The 19,235-nt window shown below is 41.6% G+C and overlaps 1 protein-coding gene across 1 annotated transcript in view; it reads left to right on the top strand.

Annotated features, from left to right (window-relative positions):
• SEMA5A (semaphorin 5A) overlaps positions 1 to 19,235 on the top strand; it is a 349,482-nt gene that overhangs the window by 139,332 nt on the left and 190,915 nt on the right. The gene's annotated exons all lie outside the window — the stretch shown is intronic.

Raw genomic sequence — 19,235 nt, 5'->3', positions numbered from 1 at the left:
GGCCATGGCTCATGGGCCCAGCCGCTCCGCAGCATGTGGGATCTTCCCGGACCGGGGCACGAACCCGTGTCCCCTGCATCGGCAGGCGGACTCTCAACCACTGCGCCACCAGTGAAACCCCCTTATTCTTCATTTTAGAAAATGAATTTCATTTGTGAGACTGTGTTTGCTAGAAATACAAACACCATTGAGAATTGCATTGCACTTATTTTCTCCCGTTTCATCACCCTTGAAAGAACATGTACCTGTGCTGGGCATCTTCTCTTGCCCCTCCCAGTACACTCTCCCCTTCTCCATGGGGCCCTGCTGCATGGACCACTTTCATATTGCTGTGCCTTCAAGCTTCCGGTTGGTTGGATGGGGCCAATGGAGAAGTCACATAGAACTTGGGTAGAGAGGAGAGGGAGGCCAGGGTTATCATTCCCATAGCGTTACCTCAGACTGACTGTGGCTTTTGACCAAAGGCCAGCTTCCCCAGACCTCAGATCACAGAGCTCTGTACTGCCTGGCTCTCTCTTTAGGGACCCAGTATTCTCTCATTGTCCGTCTGGGCCCCCGGTAGCCACTGTGGACTCTGGTGTTTCCTTCTACCCACTCACATTTTAATTTATAGTGCTCTTATTAAGCTTTCCTCAAATTATCTCATGTGATAATGTCACATATTTCTTATATGACCCTTGATTAATAAAGTATCCCATAAGGGTATTTTATGATTTTCCCAGGCTTAGAAGTATTTTAATTCTATTTTAGAACACAGCATATACATCATGCATTTAAATTAGTCTTATATTATTTTCTAGTTCTCCCCATCCATCAAGGTTTTGAAGAGAGACAGAGATTTTAAGAGTCTACATTTTTAATTGAGTTGAATAGGACAGCATTTAAATTTTTTAAGTTAGGGTTTGAGGAATAAAGATTTTCAAAGTGCTTTGCCATATTTGATTACAGCAAGAGTTGGTAATTTTTTTTCTGTACAGGATCAGATAGTGAATTTTGAAGCTTTGGCAGGCCATGTGATCTCTGGTGCAACTGACCAGCTCTGCCATGTGTTGCAAAAACCAACCCCAGACAATATGTAAATGAACTGATGGCTGTATAAATAAAACTTTATTTATAGTAATAGGTGGTGAGCCAGATTAGCCTGCTGGCTGTGGTTTGCTAATTTCTGTACTAGAGTAACACAAGGTTGGGAAATGGATATAATTCCTTTCAAAAGCATAGAGTTTTTAAAGGCATATAAATTGCAAAGCTTCACAATGGATAAAATTATAAAAACTTTTCCACTTAAATTATTATTTAAATTCTATTTACAGAAAACTCCTAGTTATATTCGTCTAAAAATAATTACAGTGTACACAGAAATACTTGCCTGTAAGAACTACGTATGTATGAAAAGAACTTGAGTAAGTGCCTAGTTTGTTTGAATTGAATAATATTTAGTGTATTGTGTGAAGCCTAAAAATAACATTTGATACTTTTGCTGACTCTGAAACCACTTAACAGGTATTTAATTAACCCTAGCAAGTGTGGATACAGATGGTATTTTTCAGATCATGCTGATGTTTGAGTTACATATAAAAATGAATGTCCTTATTCCTTTTCTCCATGTGTGCATGTGAGTTTGTGCATGCATGCACGATCCATTAGTTCCTGGTCTTCTGCATTGCTGACCGCTATGGAGTGTGTGCTGTCTCCTTCACTGTAAAGGGTGCATGCAGAACAAAAGCAATGGGCTGAAATGGGCTTGCATGTGTTGACTGTAACTAATAAGGGGAATGTGTTCAAAGATTGAAGGGTCCAAAGTCAGAGTACGGGAGGACGCTGGCCCAGACAGATCTCAGGAGACTCACGGATTGTTTTCTTCTCTGCTGATTGGCTCTACTTCAGGTGTTGGCAGACATCAATTTACTGTTTTGCAGTCTTAATTGTGTGTGTGTGTGTGTGTGTGTGTGTGTGTGTGTGTGTGTGTGTGTAAGAGATAGGAAGAGGTTGAATATGAACATTTGAATAAATGATTGTTCAATAAATGATGATTGAAAGCAAAGGACTAAGGAGTATCTTATTTGGAGTGGAATAGGTTAACTGTCCATGCCTGGTCCAATCAGCTAAGACCAGGAAGCAGACTGCCCATGTCTTTTGGGGCCACTCTTTGAAGGAGTATTTCCCTGGCACTGAGCATGGAGAGCTAAGGAGAAGACCCCCAATGTCTATTCTGTTGCCCAAAGCAGTATGTGAGAATTCCAAATAAGGCCACAAAGATGGATCTGACCCTTTTTAACCTATTGGACTGGGTGGTAGAGAGAAAGGTCTACTTTATTTTCCAGAGTCTATGGAAAATAAAGCTATCAATAAAATGGTAGGAAAAAACTATTCCATATATATATATATATATATATATATATATATATATATATATATAATTTTTAAAAATAGCTCTTTAAGAATTGTAATTATTTGAAAATTTGACTTTATGTGGATACAATCAGGTGAGGGTAACCCACCTACATGCAGCACACAGGTACATTTCAAATATAGCTTCATGAGAAATCTCTTTGTAATTTCTTTTCAATATAACATTACAGATAGAATTGTAGCACTTTAATTTAGCATCTGTATTTGGTCAGGATGGTGGTATAATTCTCTATATTCTTGGAAGCTTTATACAAAGAGATAAGTGTCATTTAGTGCAGCTCTATAGAAGATTTGCCTCAAAGCTTATACCTTCTCCCTCAGTTTTCTTGGAGGCATTCACGTGTTTTGATGGTATTTCTTCCACTCCCCATGAAGCAGCCCCCAGCAGAGCGTATGGGTCATGATTCCTCATAGGGTACCACCTCCTCAGAGGGAGACAGTTGTTCTGAGACCCCCTGGGGAGTGTACTCCTCACCTGCGCTCCTGAGATCAGCCCTCCATGCATCAGAGGTCACCACTGCCTGCCCAAGATGACTGTTTGGCAGAGAGATGGATCAGGTAGCCAGAAACAGCTGTTCTGGAAACTAGAGAGCTGATGTCTAAGTTTGGCTTAGAGAAGAACCAGGCCTGGCTGGTTTTGAGTCTCATGACTCATGGCTTTAACGGGGCGACTATGGTTTGAGTTAAACGATGTGTTTAATTTGGACATTAGGATGTAGAGAGACTAAGTAAGGAGTTCCTTGTTAATCCCGTGTTCTTTGGAGGGGAAGAGCTCTAGGCATTTTGGCCTTTCAAGCTAACTCACAGAGGCCGCCATCTTGGCTGGTTCCCATCTCAGCGACTGATGCTTGGGACCCCTTCCCAGATGGTTTGCAGAATCCAGCACCACACGATGGAGGTAGGTGAGTTGCATCCTGAAATGCAAGCATTTTGTGGGCAGGAACATATTCTGACAAGAGATGCTCAAAATTCTTACTAGAGTGGAAGGCATCTTAGGCTTAGTGGATGGAAGGCAAAGGAAACCTGTGAGGAGGTGTAAATGCTTCTAATTAAAGCCGGGGTGGAGGCTGGGGAAGTGTTGGAGGCGTGAGGAATTTAGCACACAACTACAGATGTTTCTTTCTGCCTTCCTCTCCTTTGGTGTTATTATTAGAATAGAATTATTAGGAAACGTGAGCTTTCTTGCTGGACCGGCTGTCCCAGACTGGCCGAGCGTATCTGGCTGGCCGAGGGGGAGCCCTCTTTCCTGTGCTACCATCACATTTCCTGAGGCTTGGCTGTGAGGACTGATCCCTCCTCCCCCAGCACTGGAGTAGAACTATAATTGAAGCAATGTGTGGTGCATTGGCACAAGGAGAGCTATTTATTAAAGCGTATCCGTTTTGAACTGGTAGGCTTCTTCCAGCTGAAAACTGCAAGAACAAGGAAGAAGGCTGTTCTTCATTTCACATAGAAGCCCCCTAGGTTCTCACTAGCCCATGATCAGGGAGTCTCTTCCATTTGTGATTTTCTCAAAATGTGACCCTAAGAAAGAGTTCTTGAGTTAGAAAATAAAGGAAAACAATTCCATCACTAGTGATTGTTAATAATTATTGATAAATAGGGTCTAATTTGAATCAACCCGATCCGTCCTACAAAAGGAATGGAAGTAATTATATTCTGGTCTTTCCTTATTCAAGGGTTCAGCTAACTCCCATAGGGTCATCTTCTGTACATAATTCATTCAGGATGTGTCAACGTTGATACTTTTCAGGCAAGCAGATCTAGGTTTGAGTTTACATTATGAAAATGAAGGTCTTTGGCTTTCCCCTTGTCACTATTAGTTTCTTTCACAATTCTATATTAGCTACTGTTTTATAGTCTTCTGAAAATGATCGCATTGCTAGATATTCATTACAATGTGCTTTCATGTGGAATTGGAGTATTCAATCAGGAAAACACATTTGCTACGGACAAAATCATTACATACATATTTTTACTAAAACCATGGATCGTGTGCATTAAGGTGTATAGTAATTAATTCCATGCATCCCACGTACTGTGTTAGATACTTTGACCATGAAAACAAGGTGAAGTTTAAGCACTCCTTGAGATGGGTAAGAGGGAGCTGGGGGAACCACTTGGGGGCCGTCACTGGAGAGAGAGGGGCATGCCTGAGGTTACACAGGTTCCATGTAACCATGAGCATACCCAGGGCAGTCGCTTACAACTTACTAATTTGCCTGTGTTGTGGGATTTGGTTGAAGATATGTCGGCAGGGACAAGCTGGTCAAGTACCTAGTTTTCCCAGCCAAGTAGTGTGGTAGAGAGAATTCTAACTGGCTCCCGGCATTCGGCCCCCTGGTGGACATTCCCTATCTAATCCTCTCTCATTGAGTGTGGGCATCATTGTTAAGATCATAGGATTCACTTCCATGATTAGGTTACCTTATATGGTAAAGGGATTTTGCAGATGTAATTAACACTAATGAGTGGAGTATAAGTTAATCAAAAAGGGATATTATCCTAGGTGGACTTGACCTAACCATATGAGCCCTCAAAAGGGATTCCAAGGTAGTGCCAGATGCTCTGCTGTTGACCTTGAAGAAGCAAACTTCTATGTTGTGGAAAGGGCCACACGGCAAATGTTGATGAGCAGCCTCTAGGAGCAGAGGACCTCAGTCCTACAACCACAAGGAATGGAATTTTGCCACAGCCCTTGAGTTTGAAAGAGGATCCTGCGCCTTAAAAGGGATCTCAGTGCCAGCTGACACCTCGACCTCAGGCTGGTGAGATCCTAAACAAAGTTAAGCCACATCTGGACTTCTGACCCACAAGAACTGTGAGCTAATGAATGGGTATTGCTTTAAGCCTCTAAGTTTATGACAACTTGTTAGAAAACAATAGAAGTCTAAAACAAGAGTGCATTTGTTTTCTGTGCTGCTGTAACAAATTACCCCATAGTTAGTGGCTTAAAACAGTGTAAATTTTTTATCTTACCCTTCTGGATATCAGAACTTCAAAGTGGGTAAAATCAAGGTGTCAGCAGGGCTGTGTTCCTTCTGGAGGCCATCAGGGACAATCTTTTTCCTTTTGCCATTTCTAGCTTCTAAAGGCTGCCCACATTCCATGGCTCATGGCCTCTTCCATTTTCAAAGGTAGTGATTTCATCACCCTGGGTTCTGCTTTCTCCATCACACCTCTTTTTCTGACTCTGACTCTCCTGCATCCCCCTTTCACTTACAAGGACCCCTGTGACTATATTGGCCTCTCTGGATAATCCAGGATAATCTCCCCATTTCAAAGTCAAATGATTAGCAGCCTAATTCCATCTGCAGCCTAAATCCCTCCTTCGCCATGTAACCTAATGCATTCTCAGGTTCCAAGGGTTAGGGCATGGACATCTCTTTTCTGCCTACCACTGGGAATTCAGGTTTTATGTCGTGGCATGGGGACGCACACATGCGACATGGTGGAATATGTGTTTCAGAAGGACCATTCCGATGGCATGGCAGGGAGCCCAGTTGGGAATTCCCTTCTCCATCTGGCCAGGTATGACTGCCAGAAAGTGGGTAATGCCTCAGTGTACCTATGGTCCTTGAGATTACACTATTTCTGGAAATGGTAGTAAATTAAGTGGATTTAGCTATAAATAAATGTTGTATAATGTAGATTTCCCTTAATACTCATTTCACAAAGAAAGAGAGTGTGTCATTTTGTACACGTGTGTTCCTTTGATTGAAAGTTGTGGGAACATGCATTTACTGCATTTCCAGTCACTGCCTTGATGGGGTCCTGGGTCCCCTTCGCTTGCCTTATTGAAAAGCCCAGGGACAAATCCATGGCTCACTGCCAGCATGACCACAGGCCTCACTGCTTGTTCTGGCTCCTCATCCTTCCCACCTTCATTTTCTCTTTGCTTCATTTTTCTTTTTGTACTTTCCACTATTTGTTGGGTCTTCGAAATTTTATTTGTATTCATTATTGTTTTAAAAGTGTGTTTGGGGCTTCCCTGGTGGCGCAGTGGTTGAGAGTCCGCCTGCCGATGCAGAGAACACGGGTTCGTGCCCTGGTCCGGGAGGATCCCACATGCCGCGGAGCGGCTGGGCCCATGAGCCATGGCCGCTGAGCCTGCGTGTCTGCAGCCTGTGCTCCGCAACGGGAGAGGCCACAAAAGTGAGAGGCCCGCGTACCGCAAAAAAAAAAAAAAAAAGAAGTGTGTTTGACATTAATCTGTTTGCTCCAGAGAATGAACCTTGTTTGACCTGAATTCCGATGATGCTCTGGTGGTCAAATGGGAAGGAAATGAGACACGAGCCATCGCTCACTTTCCTTAAGAGGCCCCAGTATTCCGAGAGGTTAAGTGACCTGACAAATGTCAAATAGCTGTCTTCTCCCCTGTCAGGGACAGCAGCATTTCTTGATCTCTTTTAATCCAGTTTCATGGTTCTCTTTACCTTACTGTTTAGAAATATTTGTAAGAATCTGGATATTCCTTAGTTACCTCTCCATAGCTCTGTCAATCAATAAATCAGTAGAAAATCAATTAAATATTCAGTAATATGGGGATGGGATTTACTTGTCCTGTGAACGAGGGTTTCTCAACTTTGGCACAGTAGACATTTTGGGTGGATAATTCTGCATTGTGGGACTGTCCTAGGCATTCATTCTACTATGGTTAGCAGCAACCCTGGCCTCCACCCACTGATGCCAGGAGCATACCCCCTCCTAGTGTAACAACCAAAACATCTCCAGACATTGCCAAATGTCCTTAAGGGGACAGACTCATCCCCAGCTGGGACCACTGGTATAAACATATCCGAGAATAGCAGGGAAAACATAGTTTCCCTAGGGGCTGTTGGCTGGATTAATTTAGGTGCTTGAATGAGGTGAAGAATATCTCAATTCCAGTAGAGAGACATTCTGTGTTAGAGGGAAAACGGAAATTTTATTCTGATAGAAGTAAATAGGCCATTATCAAAGTATAGTAATTGTCTATTGCTTTTGTATTTTGTTATTTTACCAGGTCAGTCTGGTAAAGGTAGATTTAAAGATCATTAAATATTAGAAATTAAATTTTGATAACCCATCTTAATTCAGTAATAATGATATGTTTGACTTTCGCATCTGTAAAATGGGGATGACAAGGGCACCTACCTCATAGCATTATTGTGCAGATTACATGAGACTTACAAAGTGGCTTTTATTTTGCCCAGAAGCTCTCAATTCATGTTAACTAATATTATCAACCAGGAGTCGGGTTAAGTTAATGAAGAGATTTTTAAATTATAAGGTATAAACACAAACACCCATCCACATATTATTATATATTTATTTATTTTAAAAACAACTTTACATTTCCTAGTACTTTCTTCCTAAGCAAAAGTTCCAGATAAAACAAAGTTTCATCACCTTGTCCTGGAGAAATCTCTGTATCTGACTAGAATGAGTCCAGGCTGATGTTCTCCAGTGGTTCATCGAGGGCCAAGCCAGGAGCGCTCAGGCCGACCTGAAAAGGTGTTTCAAAGTGAAGGCTGCGTGTCTTAGCAGCCAGGACTTGCTCCCAGCCCTCTCACGCTTTCTTTTCTGACTAGAGTCTAGAGACATGGTTGTGATTGTTTCAGGTTGACTTATGAAATCTTACTGCTCAAGTGTCTGGCCATCTACTTCTGAAATTTTTCATTTCTGCATACATTTGTAAAGTTATTGTGTTTGGCGGGGGAGGGTCTCCAAGCCCCCCTCCCCACCCCCCAGCTTCTGTCGTTCTCCAGGAGAATTCATAGGACTCCACACACAGCTGTGCTCAGGGCTGTGGTTCCTTACGGTGAAGGATACACAGCCATGTCTGTGGAAGGAAAAGGCACAAGGGGAGAGTCCAGGGGAAAACAGGCGTGAACTTCAATTATCTTTTCCCAGGGGAGCCATGAAGGATGGGCTTCATCCCTCCAGCAAAAGATTGTGAAAACACCTGTGAAGTGCTGTCTACCAGGAAAGCTCATTGGACTCAGTGCCCAGGGGTTCTATGAGGGTTGGTCACATAGGCACCCTCTGCCTGGGACCTACTAAACCTCCAGACTCCTTGAAGGAAAGCAGGTTTCCGCATAAACCACCTTGTTCCATAAATGGTTTAGGCACAGTGAACCATTCTTCTTGGGAAATGGTGGAACCCCTCCTGAAATCCAAGCTCCCAGATACCAGCTGAAGGCCAACTTTGCAAACAGGCCGTTCTAGGGATCACAGTCTCAGATCTGCTCTACGAACTCCTTTCTGTACACTTATTAAAAGGGGACTGGAGTTCATTGTCATGAGGAATTTAATTTAATAGCACTGGATCTCTGAGTCAGAAAAGACCCTTAGAACTACCCCTTACTTTATGCCCATGTAGATTTTTTATATTTTAATCCAGCATAAGTAGAAGTAGAGAATATGTGTTGAGAAATCCTATACACATTTATAGAAACCTTAAGATCATCTTTTATCATACAAAATCTTGCATTCTATATTTTATGGGGTTTTTTTGCTAATATTACATGGATAATTGTACTTAACGTGTTTATAGTCTATTTTTGTGAAAATACAAGAGTATTTTCATGGACATTATCTCCTTTGAACTTTGTATCACTGTTTTTTAGTAACGAGGTTGTTTATTTTTTTTCCATGTTTCCAGATGAGCAAACTAACTTAGACAGGTTAGACAATTTGCTCAAGGTTACATAGCTAATAATAATAAAAAAAAAAGAGCACACAAACACTGTCCTTATATTTCCCTCTGAACTCCACAGCTTTCTCTAGTGTCTTGTCCTGAGTCAGATAAGAGTCACACCTGCAACACAATAGGTTGTTATTAGCATTATTTTTTTTGTTTGTTTCTTTCATGCCTACCAGAGATAGTATTAAACTTTCCCTTATGTCATCTACCTGCCTATCTCCTTTCCTCCAGCTGCCACCAAGGTGTCTCAAACTGGGGATGGGGATTCTATTCTTGGCAGTTTGTTGCAGGTGAGGACTTCAGGTGATTCTGTGACATAACAAATTTGAGGCATGGGGCTCTCAGCTCTTCATCTAATAATTTTTCTCCTGGTACAGTTCCCTCCATGCCTGGCTTTCTGTGATGATTCCAAGGGATGCATTTTTGGTAGTTCCTTTAGTCTAAAGATTGGATCTTACAATCTAGAGGGGGAAAAATGTGTTTTTGCTTAACCTCTCAGAAGATAATTGTATGATGCAAATGTTGTACACCTTACTAGCTTATTTATCATGAAATTGTCATTGTCTCTAAAACAAGTTGAAATATACCTACTTCAAAAATAAATTAGTATGTTTAAAACAGAGATAAATATACTTTATCCCCCAATTATTAAGCAATTACAAATCAAACAGTTGGGGCTGACGCATTATCTATATACAAGGTAGCATTTAAAAAATTCATGATAAATTGCAGCAATCTGTTGAAGTGTTGAAGGTGCTTATTTATAAAGTGTGATATAAATGAAATTTGCCACAGCAGAAGGAAAATAAATTCTTTATTGACATCCAATTATCTCTTTCCCTCACTTCTAGCTTCAATATGTCCTACCTCTTACTGCTCAGGGACAATAATATTTATTAACATGCCATTTTTAGTTCCATTGTCATTAAGATTTTTTACATTCCGGGTCAGTGTCATCACATTACCAACAATTTTTGAAGTTTATTACAAAACAAAGGATAAGCAGTAAGGTTTACATTTCCTTCCCTGAGAGTTCCATGACCTCATTTTCTGTGTTTTCCTCAATGAAAGGGTGGTCTTACCATTGTCTGTTGAATCAGCCTTCCAGACTGAATTGCTAACTGTGCACATCCTCCACACACAGAAAATGTTTTGCAAGTTCATTCTCTAGGTTTCTAACCTCGGCCTCTCAGTATTTTTACCAGTGATTCAGATTAGGATTTAAATGATGTGCTAAAAATATTTGTGTAAAGTCGAAAATGAATAAGTTGACTGACAGTTTTACGGTCCATTGGTGCTTAACAGATGAAATCTTCCAAAATAATATTTAAAAACAAGAACCGATTACGTTAATCAAGAATAGGAAATAGCATAGGTTTTTCAGGAAACACAAATCAACAAAATTTACATGGCTCTAAAAAAAAAAAAGCAATCATGTTTGTCATTAATCAATGTACAATATTATGATACAGAATGTGTTGCCTTCGCTTTTTTGTAACAAATCCTATCATGTCTGAAGTATCATGTGTGTTTTCGGATGTTATACTGTTTAAAAATCTTTTAGACAAAAATAAGGACACTAGCATTATGAAATTCTGTGTACTCAGCAGTTTAAAAATTTATCCACATATTTTGCAAATCTTGTTTCATCTACTCCCTTAACCACTTCTCCCACACCCACCCCTAGCCATAGATTATTCTGAAGCAAATCTGAAACATGTCATATCATCTCCCAACATTTTGGCTGAATTCTATATTTTTGAGTCACAGGCAGTCGGAAAGAAGAGAGAGGAAAGGGACCAGAATAATAAAAGGAATCGGATACCATATTATCAGAGAAATGAGAAAAAGAACTTGGCTATACTGGTCTAGAGAGTAGAAGACCCAGGAAGATGATTTAGGGGTCCATAAACAAGAAAGGGACAATCATGTGGAAGAAGGTTAAGAATTTATCTTTGTGTCTCTAAGGCATAGAACCAGAACTAATAGGTAAAAGCTATGGGGTGATCGATATCAGCTCAGTTAAAGAAAGAGCTTCCTACAGCCAAGTGGGCTGAAGATTCGATGGACTGTCGCAAGAAACTGATGTTTTCAGCCAACAGGATTTATCAAGTGGATAGGGCAACAGCTTGGCAGCGTGACATAGAGGGGCAGGTACAAGGGATATAGGTGAGATTGAAGTCACATGGCTCTCTCCAAACCCAAGAGCCTATGAAGTATGGTTGGATTCTCAGCTCAACCTCTTTATAGTTTTATGAAATAGGAATCTAATCTTTTCTGAATATGAAAGCCAGGTAAGAGCTTCATCCTACTGTTTGTAGTGTGGGTACCTAGGGACATGGTAAGATCCTAGTGTTATGAGCCAGTAACCTAGCAATTCACCTTGATTCTGCCACTTTCTAGCTGGGCAGGGTTCAATGAGATATCTCACTCAGCCTGAACCTCAGCCTGTTAACCTTTAATATGGGATTTTTAAGGAGTTCTCTGAAAATTTAACAAGGGGCCGTAATTTAAGTCTCTCTCCTTTCTTGTGTACTCAGTTAGTTGCTTGATGTTCAGTGTTTGAACTTAACTGTTCAAATGTCCAGAGCCTCTGAAATCTTGCATGTTAATATTGCTTTGATACAGTTGAATTTGTATTAATTTGTTCAGCAGTCTGACCTGGGGGTACAATGATGAGTTACACAAGGTCTGTTCAGAGGGAGGCTAGAGTGTGGCGGGCATTCTGGGATGGATCGAATTCTCTGCATCACTCTGGGAGAAACAAGGATATATTTAGTCTGATCATGCTTGCCTCCTCCTATCAAAAGAGAGTAGTTGCAATAATTTCACTGCTGTAATCTTCCTACATTCTTTCTCAAGAGGGTGGGAAGAGGTTGCTTTAAACGTAACATATCGTTTTCTAGTAATGTCTTAAGGGACCTGATAAAAGTTTCCACTGTAGCCTAAAATTACATTAAATAAGAAGGGCTTATTCAATGAAGCATTACATCATTATATTGATAGAGACTTGGTAAATGTGCAGCAGTCACATTCATGGAGACATAGCCCTCTAGAGATTGTCACAAATGACAGAGTATCCCCCAAATTATATGTTTCTATTCATCCTCTTTATTAACAGTATTTACAAGTAGAGGTTTGCCAATAGATTCTGTTTATAGGATGCTTAGAAAATACAGAAACCCTCTCAATGCTTTGGAATGTGCCCTGGTGAACTCTGACATTCCATGTTATCTGAAACATCAAAACAAAGCACAAAACTGTGGACAAGATGGTTCTCTCCTTGGAAACATCAACCTGTGTTCAGAGACTTGAAGGATCCAGCTTCTCCTGTGATGCCCTCAGGGAAGACGTAGAGCCAGCAACATTCAGAGCTCACACAGTGAGCAGTCGAGCACTGATGTCCTTTGTTCACCAGCAGGTTGGGAAATGTAAGATAAGTGGGTTTTTTGGTGGAGGTGGGAGAAAATGTGGGAGAGGCTTGGAAGGAGGGGCTGCTGTGGGAAGAGGAATACTAAAACTTAGCAATTCCTCTTTAGTCGTCCTCCGCAAAGCACTGCCCTTCTCCTTCCCACATTTTTCAGATGCCAGGCCCTCAACATGAAAACACAGCATGCCAGTGGAGTGCCTCACATTCCTGCAAGCGCGTGGTGGTGAACGGACTCGGGCTTGCTGCTCCCGTGTCTGGACCCCAGACATTCAATGTGGGTGGAAACGAGTCCTATGAAGGTTGGAAGGAAGCTGAGGGGGCAGCTCAGTTGAACTTCATTTAGCCTAACCCTGGAGATGATGTCTGTTTAAATTGCCTTCTTTCACCCCAATGGTGAGAAAGGAGATCCCCTGCCATCAGGGTTATAGAGATGGCTGAACACAGGACACCCAGCACTGGACAGATGAGATGATAACAGTTTGTGAGTCACGTGTACTCACAACTGGGGTAGGAAGACATTGCAGCCACACAGGGCCACACTGGGAAGGGAGGGAACAACCGGGGCTGTGGGAAGCAGGCTTTATAGTATCAAAGGGTGGGGTGCCCCTTGGTTCCCACAGGAGGATGTGATGGGCTTGTTTGCATAACCATGTGGGCTGACAGGGAACTGAAGCCGCGACACAAGGATGAGCAGGAACAGTGCCTGGTCCTGTGATAGGAGGGTCGTTTGGCCAAGGGACCTTATTCACTGGGGCAGAGCAGAGGAGACCTTGGCAGTGACACCATTCGAGACCCTCCAGGTTTCCCCCAGATTTGGAGGCAGCACATAACGGTAGACCTTAATTTTAGGCCTTACACCACGACACTCGAGAAAAAAGAAAAAATGCACTTCTTTGCAATCCCAATGGACCACTCACACATTGTTTTGGTCACTCAGCTCATATATTAATACTCTTTCCGTACTTTTCTATTCCTAAATATTAAAGTGTGTATACATTACAGTGGAGAATCCCAAGAGTCAGATTAGAAGGAATTTTAGATCAAAGACAATCTTATTCACCTTTCGGGGGCTCCAAATAAAGGATAAATTACTTAGTAGATAAAGACACTTGATTCTCGGCCACAGGCCACCCTTCTTCACTTCACTTCCCTCCACGTTCGAGGCAGCAAATCTTGAGAACATCCCATATTAGGTACCAAGGAAGGTCCTTTGTTAAAGAGATATTGTCGTTATTGAGAGGAAGGTAGCTTTCTTTGTCCTCAAATAGGATATACAAAATTATAAAACTAGAGATGCCCTTCCTTTTTTGTGTTTCCATCTCAGTCTCCAGCATCCACTGAGGAAACATTGAACGTTACCCACAGGTGAAGTGAGAGGGAGGGTGTAAATGTGAGGATGCCCCACTGCTGACCAACCTGGAATCTCAAAGCTGAGGACCAGAGGATATTTTCTACTCAAGTCATTCATCCGACATCAGTTTTGAATTTATTTCCTTATAAAATGGTTCCCGGAACGTGTGGCCACGTTTTAACATCAAGTGCTGATTCTGGTACCTTATTCTGGGATTTTCTTAGAACGTTATTGAAACAAAATGTGTTTTTTACTTGGAGGCCCAGTGTTTAATGCCTTCCACCTCCCTCTTCCTCGTTGTCACCCTCTTAGCTTCTAGGTTACCCATTTCCCCTCTTCTTCCTGGCCTCTGTTTCTTTCTCCCTTCCCTCCTTTTTGGCCCCTGTTTCTTTCTATCATCTTTATCCTCATTCCACAAGTCCCATTCCTCCTGGCTTATAGGACTGTGTTGGGCAAATGTGAAATGTCTCAAATAGGAAATAATAGACCTAACCTAAAACTTAAGTGATCTATTTTGAGGATATGTTTTATTCTCTTCCGGTCTTACAATATAATTCCCCAAAATAGACTTGAATTTAAGTTTGTTTACATCTTTCATTACTGACCCATATTTCCTAAAAAGAAAGTAGGCACATAGCCACCATTTGAGAGTTTCCAACCCTACAATTTGCTTAAAGACAACAAAAGTAGATTTACAAGCTAAATTCACCTCTTAATCTCTGCAGGGGAGATAGGGAGAGATGAGGTGAGCATGTGTTTGAGAAAAGAGAAATCCTCATGGCACTTGAGGTTGTTTCTGCAACATTTCTGCATATTAAAAAACACCAAAGTGAAAGAGGGAAAACCCATGCCAAGATGGACGTCTTTTAGAGCAGTTCATGGTTAAAAACCCAAGTGTAATCAATAGGAACAACTTGATTTTCACCATGTAATCACATGGTGGGGAACTAGGACAAGTCATAGGCATTAAAGAGCATGTTCTCTTATGTTTTGCAAGCTAAATTCAAGTCATAGATAAAGGTTAAGTGGCAAGATACATGTGTTCCAGTGTCTTCAGTGAACCTGGGGGACAAAGTGAAAAGGCAGGGACAATTTTATTCTTTTCATTGTCTGATCTGTGTGTACTCACAACAATTCTGACATCAAATGAGGGGTACTTTTACCACACCAACAGTTCTCCAACTCTCTTGACCCCAACTGGGTTTCCTACAATTCAATTCAATTCTGACACCAACTTCCTGGAGTTTGCCAGCCCCTGCAACAGCTTCAGGACTCAGCCCAACTAGACTGATACCTGCTTCAGAAAATCCAGGTTGTCATCTGTATTCTGACCAACAGGTGTAAATCAAGGCTTTGCACCAGCCCCTCCTCAGATTCATTTGCTAGAGCAGTCCACAAAACTCAGGGAATCACTTTACTTTTACTCATCTACCAGGTTATCATAAAGGATGCAACTCAGGGAGAGCCAAATGGAAGAGATGCATCGGGCAAGGCAATGCATCGGGTGAGGGTGTGTGTAGCAGAGTCCATAGTCTCTCCAGGCACACCACCCTCCCAGCGCCTTGAAGTGGTCACTGACCTCAACCAGGAAGCTTTCTGAACCCCGTCATTTAGGCATTTGGGGGAGCTTTCATTACATCAGCATGGATGAATAAATCATCTCTGGGTGTTCATGATTTAACTCAATCTCCAGCCCCCCTCCCCTTTTCTGCAGACAGGACTGTAAGTTCCAACCTTATAATCACAGGGCTGCTTCACCCGGCAATGAGTCCGCATCCTGAAGCCATCTTTGGGCCCATCAAGAGTCATCTTATTAACATAAATTCAGGTGTGGTTGAAAGTAGCTTGTTATGAATAATGAAAGATATTCCTATCACTCAGGAAATTCCAAGGGTTTTAGAAGCTCTGTGTCAGGAACTGAGGGTGAGAAGGACAGGACAAAGACCAAATATATATTTCTCATTGTATCACACACTGATAACAAATTTTCATGAATTGCTTAATGCATAGCACTGTTTGTTCCAGCTTTCTCCAAATATTGCAATAAGCAACTTAATATTCTGAACAGACTATTTTGGCAGATATCTTTTTTTTTTTTTGTTTTTGGAGAGAAATTATCAGGAAATTATATTAACATAAAAGCTCATATCCATTTTGTATTTGACTCGAGCTCTTTGATAATTGTTTTTTTCACTTTCTGGGGGTCAATCCAACTGGCCAAATAAAAACTATTAATCTAAATCCATTTTTGACTGAATGGATTTAGCTTTTCAAATCATTTGGAATTCTTTAAGCATTTGTTTGAAATTTTATTTTCAAATCTCCTCCAAAGCAAAGAACAATTTCTTGTCCACACACATGGAAAGATGTGTTACTATGAACCTTTTAAGAATATAAAAAGCAAACTGTTGCCCAGTAGCTGTTTGCATTTATCCCTTCCACTGTAGCTGTATTTCCAAGTTAAAGGCAGATACCTGAAGGATTAGAAGGGGATTAAAAAGGATGTTTCTTTAAATAATTAAATTTAATTAAGGCTCTGTATTAAATGCCATTTTTAAATGCTTCTTAGTACTAACCAAACTTGGGTCTGCTAGCCTGACGCACAAGAAAGCCAATCTACTGACACCAGGTTGTGGGGAGGGAAAGTACAGTGTTTACTGCAGAGCACCAAACAAGGAGAACAGGCAGCTCATGCTCAAAAGACCCGAACTCCCTGATGGTTTTTAGGGAAGGGTTTTTAAAGGCAACATTTGGCGTGAAGGCTGCAGCTCATGGACCTTCTTCTCATTAGTTGGTGTTGAGGGAACAGGGTGATGTTTCTGGAATCTTAATCATCAATCTTCTGGCTCCAACCAGTCTCGGGTCTATGTGTTGTGGTCAACGTGTGGTCACCATCCCACCTGGTTGGGGGTCTTATTTTCTGCAGAACAACTCAAAGACATGCATCATAAAGATTGTTATGTATAACCCTTGAGGGGGAACTAAGTCTCTGTTTTATCACTGAACTGTTGTTTAAGTTATCATTGCTTTTCTTTTTTGACCACTTTTCCTTTTGTTTTTTCTGCTTCCCCTCACTTCCCTAATTAGTAACTAGGAGACTAAATCCTTTTCTACAAACAGAAGATGAGGGACATGGAGGGGCTTTTGTGCCCGGGAAGGCGCCTCGGGGTTCTGCTCCTTTCAATCTCCTATTTTCTTTGATACTCTTTAATCCTGAGGGAAACAGGAATGGGACAAGGAAGTACAGTTTTGGATAGAGAGGTTAATCAACCTTGGCATGGGAACTCAGTTTTAGGCGTGCTCAGTTTCAGTACTCACTATGACCTTTTAAGATTTTTTGCTGCTTTTTATACCCATTAACCAATAAAGAATAACAAGGGAGAGAGAAATGAAAAGATTCCATCAACTCACATTGCTAGTGTTAACAAACTCAGGTTCGTCTGCTCGCTGCTCACAGGCCAATACTCGAGAAACAAGTGTTGGTTGGAAAGGAAAGATTGCTTTATGCAGGAAGCCAACAACCTGAGGAGAAGGCAGACTAGTGTACGAAAACCAAGTCCAAAGAGTCTGCATGACCATGAAAGTTTTAAAGCAAGAATCATCTGGGCGGGGGGGTCAGAGCCTTCGTTAGCTTCCACTGTGTGCAGACTTTCTTCTGATTGGTTGGAGGTGAGGTAACAGGGCAGCGTTCTGGGAATCTTGTACTCAGCCTGAAGTTACCATCCTCCATCTGGGTGAGGGCCTTATTTCCTGCAGAAGAACTCAAAGGTATTGTTACGTATATTCCTTGAGGAGCAACCAGGACACTGCCCCAATGCTGCACTATTGTTTGTTCGTTTGTTTTAAGAATATAAATGTGAATTTTTTATTTATAATCTGAAATTCCATATTCAGAAATGTATAGCTTGGACACTTAAAACTCAGTAACTATGCCAATACAAATGTATTTAAGCTTCCTGACAGTAAGTCAAATAAATACATACTTGTTAGGTAAAAGAAAAAAAAAATAAAGTTACCCTGGAATTTAAATCAAAAATAAATATTAAAGATATATATGAATGCTGCTTGGAGAGTTCTGGTTAAAATACTTGACTGGAAGTCAGAGTTCAAAGTACTTTATAAAACTGTATCACTTGCTTGCCTTGTGCTATTTATTTAAACACTTAATGTCCCATTTCTCAATCAGTGCAACCTCCTTTTTGCCATATGGCACCAGGATCAGGAAATTATATTAACATAAAAGCTCATATCCATTTTGTATTTGACTCGAGCTCTTTGATAATTGTTTTTTTCACTTTCTGGGGGTCAATCCAACTGGCCAAATAAAAACTATTAATCTAAATCAATAGCATAGTGCTGGCTGGCCTAGTGCCCTTGAATAAGTCATTTAGCTTCATTCTCTTGTCTGCACTGTAGTTTCTTGAATTCTCCTCTTTTGTTTCTGCATCCCCTCCCTTCCCTGATTAGCAGCTGTTTGAATCTGCCCTTTGGAGCTCAGGGAAGGTCAAGGAGGCTGAATGAAGCCTGTTTGCTACAAACAAGAAACGGGGGACATGGAAAGGATTTGTACCCGGGCGGGTCCCACAGGGTCCTCAGCTTCATCAGGATTCTGCTCAGGCCTCTCCACCCCCAGGCAGACCCAAGGATGGTTGGAGCAAATGAAGAGAGAGGGCCCATGGCGGTAATGACTTGGGCCTTGAGTCTGCAAGTGGAGAAGACAGACTGACAGATAGACCTGCTGTCCCTCCCCTTGTTTGGCAGGCTGCCTGCTTGGCTATCAGTGTTCGTTAGGTAATATAACACCATCCCTGAGACTGGGTAAGTTTGAGCTATACGTTTTTAACCCAGTAGTTAGGATTTTTATTGTGTAGTGAAATTTTGGTTCACCAAGCCCTCTCATTTAAGAACTAAAATGAATACATAGAGTTACACCTCAAACTAGCATCTGGGGAACCTATGTGATGGGAAAAGGGCAAGACTTGTAACTTCTCTAGAGATTCCAAATCAGCGTGAACATTTCTATTTTATTGTAGCGGTGTGACATTTGGCAACTCTTCTCCTCAGTGACCCTTCTCAGCCAGTTTTCAGTATTGAGTCGAAATGAGTCTTCAGCAGGGGCAAACCTCTGGGTTTTTGCTGTAGGCGCCGGCGGCTGGTCATAGGGTGCAGTGACATCACCCGGGCCCACCCTGTCCTCTTCCAGCCTTCTCTGTGCCTCCTGGGGGCCTCCATTGCCGTGTGTAGAGTGCTCTAGAACCCGCCTTCCTCTGCTCACTCTTCCGTAACCTACCCCTGCACCTTGTGGACACATCCCACTGATGCCTCTTGCTGCTGCCCCTGTCAAACATCTGGAA

This window comes from Grampus griseus (assembly GCF_964374135.1).
Source record: "Grampus griseus genome assembly, chromosome: 3".
Lineage (NCBI taxonomy): Eukaryota > Metazoa > Chordata > Mammalia > Artiodactyla > Delphinidae > Grampus > Grampus griseus.
The sequence above is the reverse complement of the archived record's forward strand: the minus strand, read 5'-3'. Positions and strand labels throughout refer to the sequence as shown.